The following is a 13,984-nucleotide window of genomic DNA, read 5'->3' as shown; positions in this document are numbered from 1 at the left end:
TGGCAGTTGTGTATTACATTTCTTGTACACAGCTGTAAATAAATCTCCTGTGTTTTTCTTAAGACTGTCTCGTCATTTAAAGAATGTCTTGAAGTAGCCGGACTCGTAACACTATTTTGCTCTGCAGTTATTTGTGGGGCTTTAATGCATCTATGATCAATTGCGTCACTTCCATGATCCTTCACAAACAATTCACAGAAAGATCATTTGCCATTGTCAAGGAATGGCGCAAAATTTTCAGTGGGAAAGCTTTTGGTTGTGTGTCATCGATGTCGGTATCCTCGTTGCTTTCGCCCTACTTTGTTACTTCTAATAGCTCCTCTTCCAGTGACCTCTGAATTGTGGGAGTTTAATAACTCTACTTCCGGAAAGTGCTCCTGGAACCAATCACAAAATGGCTCCAGTGACCCAAGCTCGCTTATTAGCACACTAAAATGCAGTTTATTGCATTTTATCTGCAATCTCAGGAGTTTGGATCTTGAAAGAGGGGAAAATTTTATCTGTTTGCAATACCGTACTCGCGTAAAATCAAAACTCATCCGCTCAAAATAAAATTAAAGGTGGCCCCGCATAAAAAGGGCGTTTACTGAATTTTCTTACCACTTCTTTTTTATCTTAAATAACAAAGAAGTTTTGAAAAACATTCAACTCAGCATTCTGGAAGGAGAGGGGGGCTGTAGGCCCTCCTCTGGCTGCGCCACTGAATACACAGCAGGAGTTTTAAACTGGAAAAAATATCGAAAACATTAAAATAAAGCTAAACGTTCAATTAAAAATGATGTGAAAGGACTTAAACATTAAAAATTATTAATCGGATTCATCCATTTTGGTGGTTAAATCCCTGGTTTCACCGACATTTAAAATTCCCCCCTCCGAGTGCAATTTTGCATTTTGAGATTCCAGATGCCTTAGCAGGTGCGAAACTTAGCGTCAAAATTCTTTGGTGGCAAATGAAAGATTGGATGAAATATTGGGGACTGCTAGATCTAAAAAGTTATCAAGTAAAGGATCTAGATGAGAGCACAGAGTCACTTTTATCTACGGACTCTACATGTACCCAGCAGCATGCAGCATAAAATGGAGTAAATCAGTCGCAATAACAAACTTGGGGGGGGGGGGGCTATAACCAAAGAAAGCTCCAATTTTTAAATAGCACCGGACACCTGGCTGAACGGTTCAAAGAAAAGCAACTGGATCCACTCCGCTGGGATACTTTCACGTGACGTCACAGCACTTTATCACGTGATCAACGAAGGAATCGTGCGGTGTTTACTGTAGGGTGCTTTTCCAGTTTCGGATAAGGTCTTTGCTCAAAGGCATGAAATGTTTTCAATTCAAAGAAGTTTCAGTTGCTTTTCATCATTAATTTTGGAAATCTTTGGATTATTATAAAGCATCAGTTTTCCTGATCAACTGAATGAGAAGTCTGTCATGCAGTTTACTTTCACGTCAAAGCAAAAAATTAAAGCATTGTTTGTATTTTTCGAACAAAATATGCACAGAATAAATGAAATATTTTCTGTATAGAGGTAAAAACTAAAGCTGCTGTAAAAACCAATAGTAAACATCAACAAAATGTTTAAGTACCTATTAAACAAGTTCTAATCACTGCTTTCCAAAAGTTATCTTGTTTTATAATCTTCATTGTGCTATTAGGTGTGCAGTGCGTGACTTTGATCGTGTCAATGTCAAGCAAATAAAGTATTTTTTTTTTTCTTTTGCCAAAAAAAATCTTTAATTACTGGCTGATCTTAGATATTAAGAAAGTGACAAGCGGCGTCTATTTTTGACAAGCAAGGAATTTTTTTTATTATTCAATGCAGCAAATTTTTCAGTTCAGTCAAAGAAAATGATTGACTGAACTTTATCCAAGGCACTAGACTTCAAATGTTTTTGATTCAAATGTCTAGCTTCAAAATAACTTGGCAAAATTTTAAAGGCTAAAGAGGTTTATCGATAACAGCCAAAATTTTTTGTTTAAATATTATCCGCTGCACTTCCTACACATGTTGAAAGCTCGTTCTCGTAACCACATCAATTACAATACAAATAAAACCTGGTATAGTCCAACCACGGATTGCATGGAATTTTCAAACGTCCAGATAAGACGAATCTATGTGAATAAGGGGGGAAAGTAAAAAATTGATGCACGTATTCCGCTCATTTGAATGAGACTCTGCTTCTGAAAAAGCTGACATTGGTAAAAAATAATAGATTCGTCCATTTCTGGCTGTAAAACGGATGTTTGTCTTTCCATACAATCCGTGGTCAGACAGTAAAGGCGTTCCCTGTAACGCCGAAACACGTGTCTGCTGTAATTGGCAAACTTGTGCTTTTTTAACGTTGTTTATATTACTTTACTGTTCAGCACAAAGGTATTTATTTATCCTTTCTTGCGGTTCACGGTTACTGATATTTTCTTTTCTTTTAGTTTAAGCTTCGGCTTAATCTTTGTCCAATTGAATTCTTTCTTTCTGGGTTTCGTACCTAAGAGAAAACTCTTGGCCTTTGCTTGCATTCCTATTGGTTCCTGATCGGTTTATAATTTTCTCATTGGTGTTTGGCTAATCCGCTGTTTTTATCTCTTAAGCTGCATGCTTATCTGCTCTTGGCTTTTGTCGGATGTCTTTTCATCCATAAGCTCATTACATTTTGCATTGAAAAAAGCGTTCCCTGTAACGCCGAAACACGTGTCTGCTGTAATTGGCAAATTTGTGCTTTTTTTAACGTTGTTTATATTACTTTAGTATACATTTGTTTTACATTTCTAGTTTGTGATTGTTTTAAAATCAAAGCAAAAGAGGACAAAGACAAAAAACATGGACCAGAGATGGGGCCGGCTCTAGCAGTTTTGCCACCCCGGACAAATCTTCAAAGTGCTGCCCCTCCCCACGGAAAAAAAAAAGAAAAAAAAAAGAAACGTTCAAACATTACAAGTTTTCCTTTTTGCTTCACAAATATAGTTTATCTCCGTTCTTTCTGGTAATTCTTTATTTTTAACATGAAACGTTCTTCAAAAACAAAACCTGCCCCCCCCCCCCCGAAATGGTTATGATTGAAAGCAGTTGTTTCGCCGTTGTCTGCACCTATTCTTGAATTCATCGGTTCCAAGTACGATCACACTTACTGCACTGTCCGACAGTGGTACAACCGGACAATATTTGAAGGGGGGCACGCTAAAAATGTCCGATATCTGCTAGGGGGGGGTCCGCGAGCTCTCCCCCGGAGAAATGGTTGAAATTGAAATCATAGGAACGCAGTTTTAGACGGTCTCCGGCAATTTAGACGGTGGAAAGTTTCATGGGGCCTTCTGAGGAATCTTGAAGAAACTGAAGTCTTAAAAACGCGATTATAGGCGATATGTGTTGACATTAGAGTAAGGGATGGGACTTGGGTGCTGACTTCAATGTTTTTTTTTTTTTTTTTTTTGAAAGTAGAGGGAAATCGATCGCCCCTCTCACTCCAATTTTTCAATATTGAAGTTCTTAAACGCAGTTACCGAAACTTTGATGATTGAAGGAACATCCAAGAAACATTTCGAAATAGAAGTTTAAAATGCGTAATATATAAGCGATATTCAAGGACTAGTGTGAGGGTTTAAAGGTCTCACCTTATTTTATTTTTATTTTTTTGAAATTATAGTTCTTTCATTTTCAGATTTCATACGGGAGCATAATCTCTATCTATTTAAAGAGGACTCCGTGCTAAGTTGACGATTTGGAGGATATTAGAAGAAGGGGTTCGAGGCGCGAAACCTTTGTCCGGTAGTTTTCCAAAATGGAAGTCTTAAAAACGCACTGTACACCATATTTGCTAACGTTAGAGGCTCTGTAATTTTTCAAATTTTCAAATTTGTAGCTCCAAAAAAAGGAGTCTTAGAAGGTTTTCGATGTTGTTACAAGGTGAGCTGTTTGATAGTTCTTCCCCTGGAAATGTTGCAAAATTGAACCCCTAAAAACGAGATTAACTGAGCAATAATCTATGGTAACTATCGAAAAATTTAGTTTTAAGGTTCTTTTTAAAAGAAAAAAGATTTTTTCACAACATTCTATATTTTTTCCAATTAAAATTGCTCCCTTTTCCCAAGGAGTGTTCATTTCTTCTCTTTAATAATATGGAATATTTTTGAGTTATTATTAAAACATAAAAATATCAGTTTAAATAAACGTTAACTGAAATAATTGATAGCGTTAACGTTAATTTTATAATCCGGGGCGCACCGAATTAAAATTTTTGAGAGCGCCAAAAGTCTCAATACTTTGAATGAAACTCCAAATTTGCCGAATCATCAGACAGAATTTGCGGAGTAAGGATTTTTTCGGAGGTCACAGTGACCTCCTATCGGGGCGCCCCTGCATATAATCAAAGGTTATTTATGTGGAAAAGAAAGTACTACATGTTTAAGAGGAATGTTTTGAGTCTGAGAACTTAAAATCGTTATTCACTTTTATTCATAACTAGAAAATCGCCCGTCAGGATATGACGGGTGAAAATTGCTTCTACATTTGATCGAAGCAATTGCCTCTTTGGTGATATTTTGATAGTTGAAATTTTGACCTTAACTCCAGTCGATGAACCCTAAATCTAGTAGATAGCGTTCATTGTTGACTCCTTTTTTGTTTCTTCATTTCCCTGGAATGACACGGTCTTACCGGATCCAGTTCAGCCTTATCAAAATAAAGCATCTCCCTGCATGTTAAGCGTTACCAAAACATATTATCAAATGATCATGCCATGGCGCGAGTTACATTGTTGATGACGTTAGGAGCGTTGCTTGATCATTGGCAATTATATATATATATATATATATATATATATATATATGACGGTTTCACTCGTACGGTTCCTCAATTGCCGCCCTTTTGGTGGGAGATAGTTAATACATTAAAGAGTCAAAAGTAGTTTAATAAGATTTTAATAAAAAAGAAAAGAAATTTATCTCTTTTTTTCCTTCGTATTTTTCTTGCAGAAGAAAAAAAAAGGAATTCAGATCCCCACCGAAATATTCCAAAACTTAAGTCAAAATTCGGAATTTCAAGCAGTTTTGAGTAACGCTTGTTGAAAAGAGGCTTGGAGCTCCGTCCAGATTTTTTTTTTTTTTTTTTTTTTTCTAAATTAAAATCAGTTTTATGCTTTTTTTTGGTAACGTTAGGGGGTCGGGACTTCTCAAGCAAGTTTCCCGAAATTGAAGAGTTAGAAAGGTAATTTTAGGCTATTTTTGGATACGTGAAGATACTAAGGTTCGGGGGCGTTGTGCGGAGAGCTTTTCAACTGAACTGAAAAATACGTAACTGTAGGCTGTATCTAGTGGTGTAAGGGTCTCCCATGACTCCAACAAAGACTGGATTTTCCTCCCGAAATATTTTCAAACTTGAAATCATCAGTCTATCTTTGATGGCGTTAAAGAGGATAAGAAACGTTCGGCGGGAGATCTCTGGAATTTTACGATGCCGAAGTTTCAAAAACGCAATTGCGGGCTATCTTTGACGGCATAGGTTCCCAAATGTTTCCAAGTCTTCCAAAGTTCCGGGAAGACGAATGGTTTTCTTGTCTCTCCTTGAAACTTTTGTTGGTATTGAAGTTTTAAAAATTCAATATTAGGCTAAGAGATAAGATGGGAAGGGATGGGGTAGGCGTTATCCTTTGGAAATGTTTCGAGAATCAAGGCCTAAAACTGCACTTTTTTGTTGTTTAGTGACGTTAAGAGATAGAAAGGTTCGGTGTTCCTCTTCCCGAAAAATGTGACATTTTTTGAGGTTTTAAGAACGCAATTTTAAGCTGTTTTCGGTAGGTCAAAACTCTCTTATTGGGAAAACGCGTTAAATTTTTTCGCATCAAAAGTATGAAATTGCCGCCCCCAAAGAAGTGCCGCCCGGGGCGGACTGTCCCCTCCACCCTTCCCTAGCTACGCCACTGATTGGGCGCCGGGCATATTGGGTGCCGGGAACATTGGGCGCCGAGCACGTTGGGCCCAGTGTTCCCGGCACCTAATATGCTCGGCCCCCAATGTTCCCGGCACCCAATCTTCTCATTTCGTGATCGCAGGAGGTTTGGCGAATCAAGAACTAAACGGGCAAAAGATGTTTGCCCGCTTACAGAATCCTTCGGAGTTCGTTGAATTCTTAGGATTTGATTTGAAAATTTAGAGTAAGCATTTTCTTAAACGTTACGCGGGATTCTTCTTAAGAATAGTTGTTACCAGGCACTTGCCTATTTACCAGGTGGTCTTATTACTCCATGGAACCAGTTCCTCATTGTGCATCTAGCTAATACTAGATTTGCGGCATAAAAAGATTGCCCAATTTTATATTACTCAAAAATTAAATGAGGAAGACTGCGGAGCTGGAATGAAAATTACTTACTTCAGCTCAGACTCCGGGAATTTTTGGTCCTTTGACTCCGACTCCTTCACTCCGAAATCAGTGATTCTGACTGACTCCGCAGCACTGGAAGAGTTGCGGACTCGGAAAGAAAATGATCGACTCAGACTCCTGAAATTAATGAATCCCCACTCTGACTTTTTTACCCCCAAGTTAGCCCGACTCCGTTTCCGCAGTGCTGCTTTTAACTCATATTTTTCGCTAATTGTCACTAAGTACTTTCGCTAGATTAAAACTTTTAATTTTGCATCTTTACAAAGATAAATTATTTTCTGTTAAATTTTATTTATCTTATAAATTTTTGTTATCTCTTAAACTTTAGTTCATTGACAGTAGCTCAGAAATTACTCATAACAGAGGTAAATAACTCATCATTAGTTGGCCGTTTTAGTTCAGGACAGAAGTAGCAAAAATATTTAAAACATTGTTTCTAGAGCTTTGATGCTTATTGGTTGCTTTGCTATATCTCTGCCATGAAAGGTCCCCAACCCAGGACCGTATCTATTCACCCGCAGTCCCCGCAATACAGGGGGCCCACGGCTCTTAGTGACATAGCAATCCAGTAGAAAGTTTTTGCACCTTGCTGAATTTTTGCAGGGGGCCCCAAAATCTATAATTCCCCCCCCCCACACCTGGCTCTATTACTTTAGTAAATTATTCAATGCAATCAAAAAAAATATAAAAATGATGAACATATACTATTACCATTTCAAAACATATAAATATCTGGAAAATGCCGCTTAAAGAGTTCTCGCCCTCCTAAAAGTAAGTGACAACAGTACCTCTTTTATTCATTTATTTATCCATAACGTCTGTTTTTCAGCCTAAATATTCAACAAGTCATAAATTATTGTTGTTTATCAAGTAAAAAGCTTTGGTTTCTGTGGTAAAAACTTCATTCGTTCTTGTGAATAAATGTTTAAAATTATCCACAAAATTTGCTAATTCGAAGCTTTAACACGGTGTTACTGCATTGTGCTTTTAATAATTGAAAATGCACTGTCGAAACGATTTGTTAAAGTTGATTTCATCGGCAAAATCAAATTAGCAATCATGAAATGTAGATTCAGGAAAATAATTAAACACCTTAGGAAGAAAGAAAGACACAAAGTTGCATTATATGAATAAATATTACGATTATCAATGAGAATAACCGATATTTAGTAGCAAAAATACAATGTGAGATACAGAACATGATAGTGATCACATAGGCGGATTTAGGACTGAGTTCCTGGGGGGGCAGGATTTTTTTTTTTTTTTTTTGAGCAACATTTTTAATTGCCCTCCCCACCCCTCTCCCATGTTTTTCTTTGTTTTCTGTGATGTATAAGGCCATTCTTTACTTTTTTATGTGTCGTTTTCATTACAGTGTGTAATCATGGTGTCCTTTTTGAATTGACCTTAAAAGAGAGGGGGCTGGTATTGAGAGAGTGGCGCAGGGCTCCCTTTTAAGTGGGATATAGAACATCTCCAATTTATGGGGTCCGGGGGTTACTCCCCCGGAGGAAATTATATAAAATGGATATAAAATTCTGCATTTTGATGTCTTATAAAAATTAATTGGAAATAATAGGCATTTTTTTTAAAAAGTTTTACGCTTTAAAAGTGCTTTGTGATGCAAGTTAATACTTGAAAAGAAATGGTGCACAGATTTAGAGAATAGGTATCAAGAGAGTAACATACTACCCATTTGAACAATTCTTAATTTATACACTTGATAAGAAATAAAATTGAAGCACACTTTGCTTTAGGAGTTTCAAAGATTTGTCTAATTATTTTCAAGGTTTGGTTGGTTAGATTGGGTTTTTGGTTCAAGAGCCCTGGTAGGCTATATTGCACCAATTCTTTTCAGGGATTTTAGAACCTATCAATAATTTGCACTTTCCAGTCTCTGAAATTGAGTAGTAGATTATATACAGTTGTACAGTATTGTTCAAACTTTGTAAGAAATTATATGCTCCACGCTGTTACATTGCGTAACACTTGACAGGGATCCCAAGATTAATAACTTGGGATCTCCATAATTGCGTAATGGGGCTTTCCGCGATTGCCTACTGCGCAGCTGCATGAGAGCGCCTGGGTTATATGGCTATAGACAGTCATGAAGGCATGACTGCAAAAAACCTCCTGACCGAATAGCGGGATAACTTAATGGCATATATTTTGACCGCTATTCGGGAAAAAGGGCAATTTGGCTGCCCATCATGTATATTGTGAGTAGAAAAATAAATTACAGTCGAACTTCCATATATCAAACTTCCACATATCAAAATTTTCTATATATCGAAATCCCAGCAAATTTCCATGTTCATTACATAGAAAAATTGTTTCTAATATCGAAAAAATCTCTATATATCGAAATATTTTCGAGATATTCGTAGATTTTTTTTTCTACTTTAAACTGTTTGTCTCATTCTCATGAAAAATGAAGGTTAGATGAGAAATCAAGAAAACACAGTTATAAAAACATTTCATCAGGGAATAATGCGATCTTACATGAATTGTGCAAAACTTTCGTGCCGGAAATATATCTCCCTCACTTTTTCTTTAATTCAGATGTTTTCCTTACAATGTATGATTCTGGAAAATCAGAAATTTAGTTTTGATTTAGTTATTTTACGTTCTGTTTGTTCAATGGTTGGACAATTTTTCCAGTTTTTTGTTTCATTGTTACATACATTCATTGAGTATGGTGTTAACTGTTACATTTGATAGTATTTTGCTGTGCAAAAACCTTTTAGCTATGTACTTCTTTTCCAATAGCATACATTTCAAATCAGCCAATTTCATTTGAACGTGTGAATCCAGAAGGTTCTTCAAAATCTTTCGTCTGTAACAACCCAAAACATCTAGTTTTTGAAATCACGCAAATTGAAAATAAACATTCTGAAAAGAGAGAAAACAAATCGTAACGAGTAGATCGTTCTGTTAGAGCAAATTGGGGAGGGGGGAGGGAGGGTCCCAAAAGTCAATTATTATAAGTGTTGCAGCTGAATGCATAGCTCGTTTAGCCTATATTTTCATTCATATACTTGACCAAATGGTTTTCAGTCCAAAATAGTGAATTTAGACCAATTTTCAGTACCCCAGTGACAGCTGTACTATTTGAATTTAATGCTCTTTTTTTTCTCTTTTTCTTTTCTCCCTTAAGAAAAGGACATTCGCTATTCTCTTCATTTTCATTGAACTATTCAAAAAAGAAAAAATCATGATCTTTTTTTGTTATAAGATTTTGGAAGATAAGTTGTTACTATATAAACTCTTCCCAAAACTGGGGGCATTGCCCCCTTTGCCCCCCCCCCCCATAAATCCACCCATGCTCTTCTGAACTGTTCAAAAACAAAAAAATAATGATTTTTTTTTAAATTTTTGGAAGATGTGTTGTAACTACATAAAGTCCTCCCAAAACTGGGGGGGCATTGCCCCCCTCCGCCCCCCCATAAATCCGCCCATGAGTGATCATCAAAATCAAGTTATCTTGTAGCATATGCAAGCGGTCTTTGTGTTGTCCTTTGGCCACTAGAGGGCGCCTGTGATGCAGGGAGTGTTTTTGCTGCTAATTTGATAAGTGTTTTTTTACTATAATTTTTCATTATTACTGTCTAGTTTTAGGTTTTTTTTACTTCACTTTATCATGTAATTTAGTTTTATTGTGTTTTGGGGGCTCATTTTTGCTGTTATTGTATTCTAGAAGTGTTTTTGCATTTTTTGGAGCTAAGCCTAACATGTGGTGATCTCCTGGTTTTTGATCTTGTGTGCTTTATTGGGTGTAGCAACTGTTTATTTACTGCTGTTTTTAGTATTTATTCTGTGTTTTTTTGCATATTTATCTTTCTGTTTTGCCTTTTGGAACATATTCACTGAGTAGAAATGGGTGTTATATGCATTATGAAAGAGGTAAAGAGTGGGAAGGGGGACAGGTGGATCTCGTGTGATTTATGTCATATGTTCTGCCTGTATAAGGGGGAAAATGAGTCTGTTTTTGAGGAGGATTATATTTGCACTAAATGTGCTGAACTCTCAGACTTAAGACTTAAGATGCTAGTTTTGGAAGCCCAGTTAGCATTAGGGTGTAGGCCAGTTGTAGAGGGTATAAATGTTCCAGAGATTCAGGGGGAAGTTTCAAATGAGGAGTTAGATTGGGAAACTAAGGGTGTAATTTTGGGGGACTCTATGGTAAGGGAGGTGGGTAACACAGTTGGGAGAGTAAAGCGTAAGGTGGCTAGGTGTTGTTTACCAGGGGCTCGGGTAAAAGACATTAATATGGTTGCTGAAAAGAAGGGAGTATTGAATAAGGAGGATATGGTTACTTTGTGGGTGGGAACAAATGATGTAGGCCACAGTAAAAATGAGGAGTTTTCTAGGGAATGGGAATCCCTGTTGGATAAAGCAACCAGCTTTTCGACGAATGTCCAAGTGGTTGGTTTGCTTCCCAGGTATGGAGTGCATAGGAGCTGGCTAAATCAACGTGCGAGGTGTATGAACTTGCTACTGAAGTCAATTTGCGAAAAGCGCAGTATCAGGTTCATTGATGTATGGAGTCATTGTAAACGGGATTGGATTGCTAGGGATGGCCTGCATCTGAGCTCTACAGGGGTCAAAATGGTTAGTGGATTAATTTTAAGGGCTTCGGAGTCAAAAAACTAAGTTGGAATGGGGGGCATGGTTCAAGCATCAGGTATCGAGAGAATGAAATTTTTTTGGGTATTGCTAGGAAAGGAAATAAAGTGACGAACACGAGTAGTAATGTTAACAACTGTAATTTAGGAAATTTCAGGGTGTTAAATAAAAGCAACTTAGGCATGCTTAAAGTTTTCTATACCAATGCTCGCAGTATTAGGAACAAGATGGATGAATTGAAAAGCGTAGTTATGGATGAGAAGTTGGATGTTATTGGAATTACAGAGACATGGGCTACTGAATCTGATGCAGAGTTATTACATATTGCTGGGTATAATTTGTTCAGGCAGGATAGAGTAGGTAAAAGAGGTGGTGGGGTTTTATTTTATGTTAGAGACAATTTTATTTGCAATGAATTGGTCATAAATGATAAGCCTACTGATATTGATATGGTTTGGCTGGAGTTGATGAGCAGTAAGGGCAAAAAGCTACGCTTTGGAAACATTTATAGGCCACCTAATTCAAACCAGGGACAAGATGAACAGATGTACCGTATTATTAGTGACATGTTCAGTAAGGGATCCGTTATCATAATGGGGGATTTCAATTTTCCGGGTATTGATTGGAATAATTTTTATCCTGGTAATGGCAAAGAAGAGGAATTTTTAAAAGTAATTGGTGACTGTTTCTTAGATCAAGTTGTAACTCAGGGAACTCGAGAGGAGGCCATTTTGGATCTAGTTTTTTGTGACATAGGTAGTTTTGTTCAGGGGTTGAGTGTAGGGGAGCATATTGGAGATAGTGATCATAACAGCATTAGGTTCTGGGTTAAATTTGAAGTGTGCAAAGATAATAATTTTAGGTTTGTGCCCAATTTCAGAAACACCAATTTTGTTGCACTTAGGCAGAGCTTGAAAGAGGTTTTTTTCGTCAGGGTTGGAAAATAACGACGTAGATCAGCAGTGGACGGAATTTAAGGATAAACTTGCTAAAACCGTTGGGGACTATGTTCCATTTAGGAGAAAAGGTGTTAGTACCAAAATTTGGCCCATGTGGTTCTCCAGGGAGACTAAAGAAGCTCTTAATTATAAGCAAGCCACTTTTCGTAAGTTTAAAGAAACTGGTCAGAGTGCGGAGAGGCTCCAGTATGGTAAGGCAAGGCGAAATTTTAAGTATTTGGTACGGATTCAGAAAAGGGAATTGGAGCAGAGGCTGGCAGATGACATTGATGGGAACCCTAAGAGGTTTTTTGCCTACGCTAATTCTGGGAAAGCTCGAAACAGTCAAATTGGGCCTTTGGTTGATGAGTATGGAAATTTAATCCAAAACGATAGGGATATTGCAAATGTTCTAAATAACTTTTTTTCCAGTGTGTTTAACGATAACTGTATCTCAACAGTTGACACTAACAAGACACAAGCTATTATACAGCTTGAGGATTTTGTATTTTCCAGGGAGGAGGTTTTATTTCATTTGAAAAAGATTAAAGCAACTAAAGCTCCGGGACCAGATAATATCTATCCAAAAATTTTAGTTGAATGTGCAGAGGAATTAGTGGATGTTATTTTGAATATTTTCAATGCTTCTTATAACTCGGGGACGGTGCCAGAGGACTGGAAGCTGGCTAACATAACGCCACTCTTCAAGAAGGGGTCTAAAGGTATTGCTGGGAATTATAGACCTGTAAGTTTGACTTCGGTGATTTGTAAGATTTTCGATACTTTGATCAAAATTAAGATCATGATGTTCTTAGAGACTAATAGTCTGTTGACTAGTTTGCAGTATGGTTTCAGGAAAGGTAAATCCTGTACTACTAATTTATTGCATTTCTACGACAAGGTTACCTAGATAACAAAAAATGTGTGGATGTTGTTTATATTGATTTTCAAAAAGCTTTTGACAAGGTACCGCATGTTGCTTTTCTCAGCAAGTTAGCTGACATTGGAATAGGAGGAAAAACTTTACTTTGGGTTAGAAATTGGCTTACTGGTAGGAAGCAAAGAGTAGTTGTGAGAGGAAATCATTCTAATTGGAGTGATGTTTTAAGTGGGGTTCCTCAGGGATCAGTTTTAGGGCCTCTTTTGTTTATTATATTTATGAATGACATCAATGAAAATATTTCTGGAAGCATGAATTGTTTTGCTGACGATGTAAAAGTTATGGGGATTGTCGAAAATGAAGAACAAGTAAAACAGCTGCAAGAGGATTTAGATCACATTACTAAGTGGGCAGATAAATGGGGTATGGCAGTTAATGTAGGGAAATGTCAAGTGCTACACTTAGGTCATGGAAATAAGCGTATGAGATATCGTTTGCAGGGTTCAGTCATAAATCAGGCAGAAAATGTTATGGATCTGGGTGTCTTTATAAATCAGGACTTCAAGTTTAGTCAACAGTGCAGTATTGCTAGTAACAAAGCCAACAAAATGCTTGGGTTCATCAATAGATCTATTTCAAACAAATCTAAGAAAGTTCTTCTGCCTTTATATAGGAGTTTAGTAAGACCTCATTTGGAGTATGCTGTTCAGTTTTGGTCGCCTTATCTGAAGAAAGATATTTTTGTATTGGAAAGGGTTCAAAGAAGGGTAACTAAATTAGTAAAGGGACTCTCAGATTTAGATTATGATACCAGACTTAATAGGCTTAACATGTATAGCCTGGAGCAAAGGAGAGTCAGAGGGGACATGATTCAGTTATTTAAATTTATCAAAATGAAAGATGTAAATGGATTAAATTTTTGCGGGGAAAGCAGGACAAGGGGTCATTGTTTTAAGCTATTTAAATCTCAGGCTAACTTGGAAATCAGGAAAAACTATTACTTTAGCCGGGTCGTGGGCACTTGGAATAGCTTACCGGAAGAGGCGGTAATGAGCAAGGGAGTGGATAGCTTTAAGAGGGCCATTGATCTTCATTGGGGACTAATTAATTGACTAGGACCAGCCTAGCTGGGCCCAGAGCCTGTTGCTGGTCGTCACATTTGTATT

This window comes from Uloborus diversus, chromosome 1, assembly GCF_026930045.1.
Source record: "Uloborus diversus isolate 005 chromosome 1, Udiv.v.3.1, whole genome shotgun sequence".
NCBI classification, from domain to species: Eukaryota; Metazoa; Arthropoda; class Arachnida; order Araneae; family Uloboridae; genus Uloborus; species Uloborus diversus.
Note: the sequence above shows the minus strand (reverse complement) of the source record.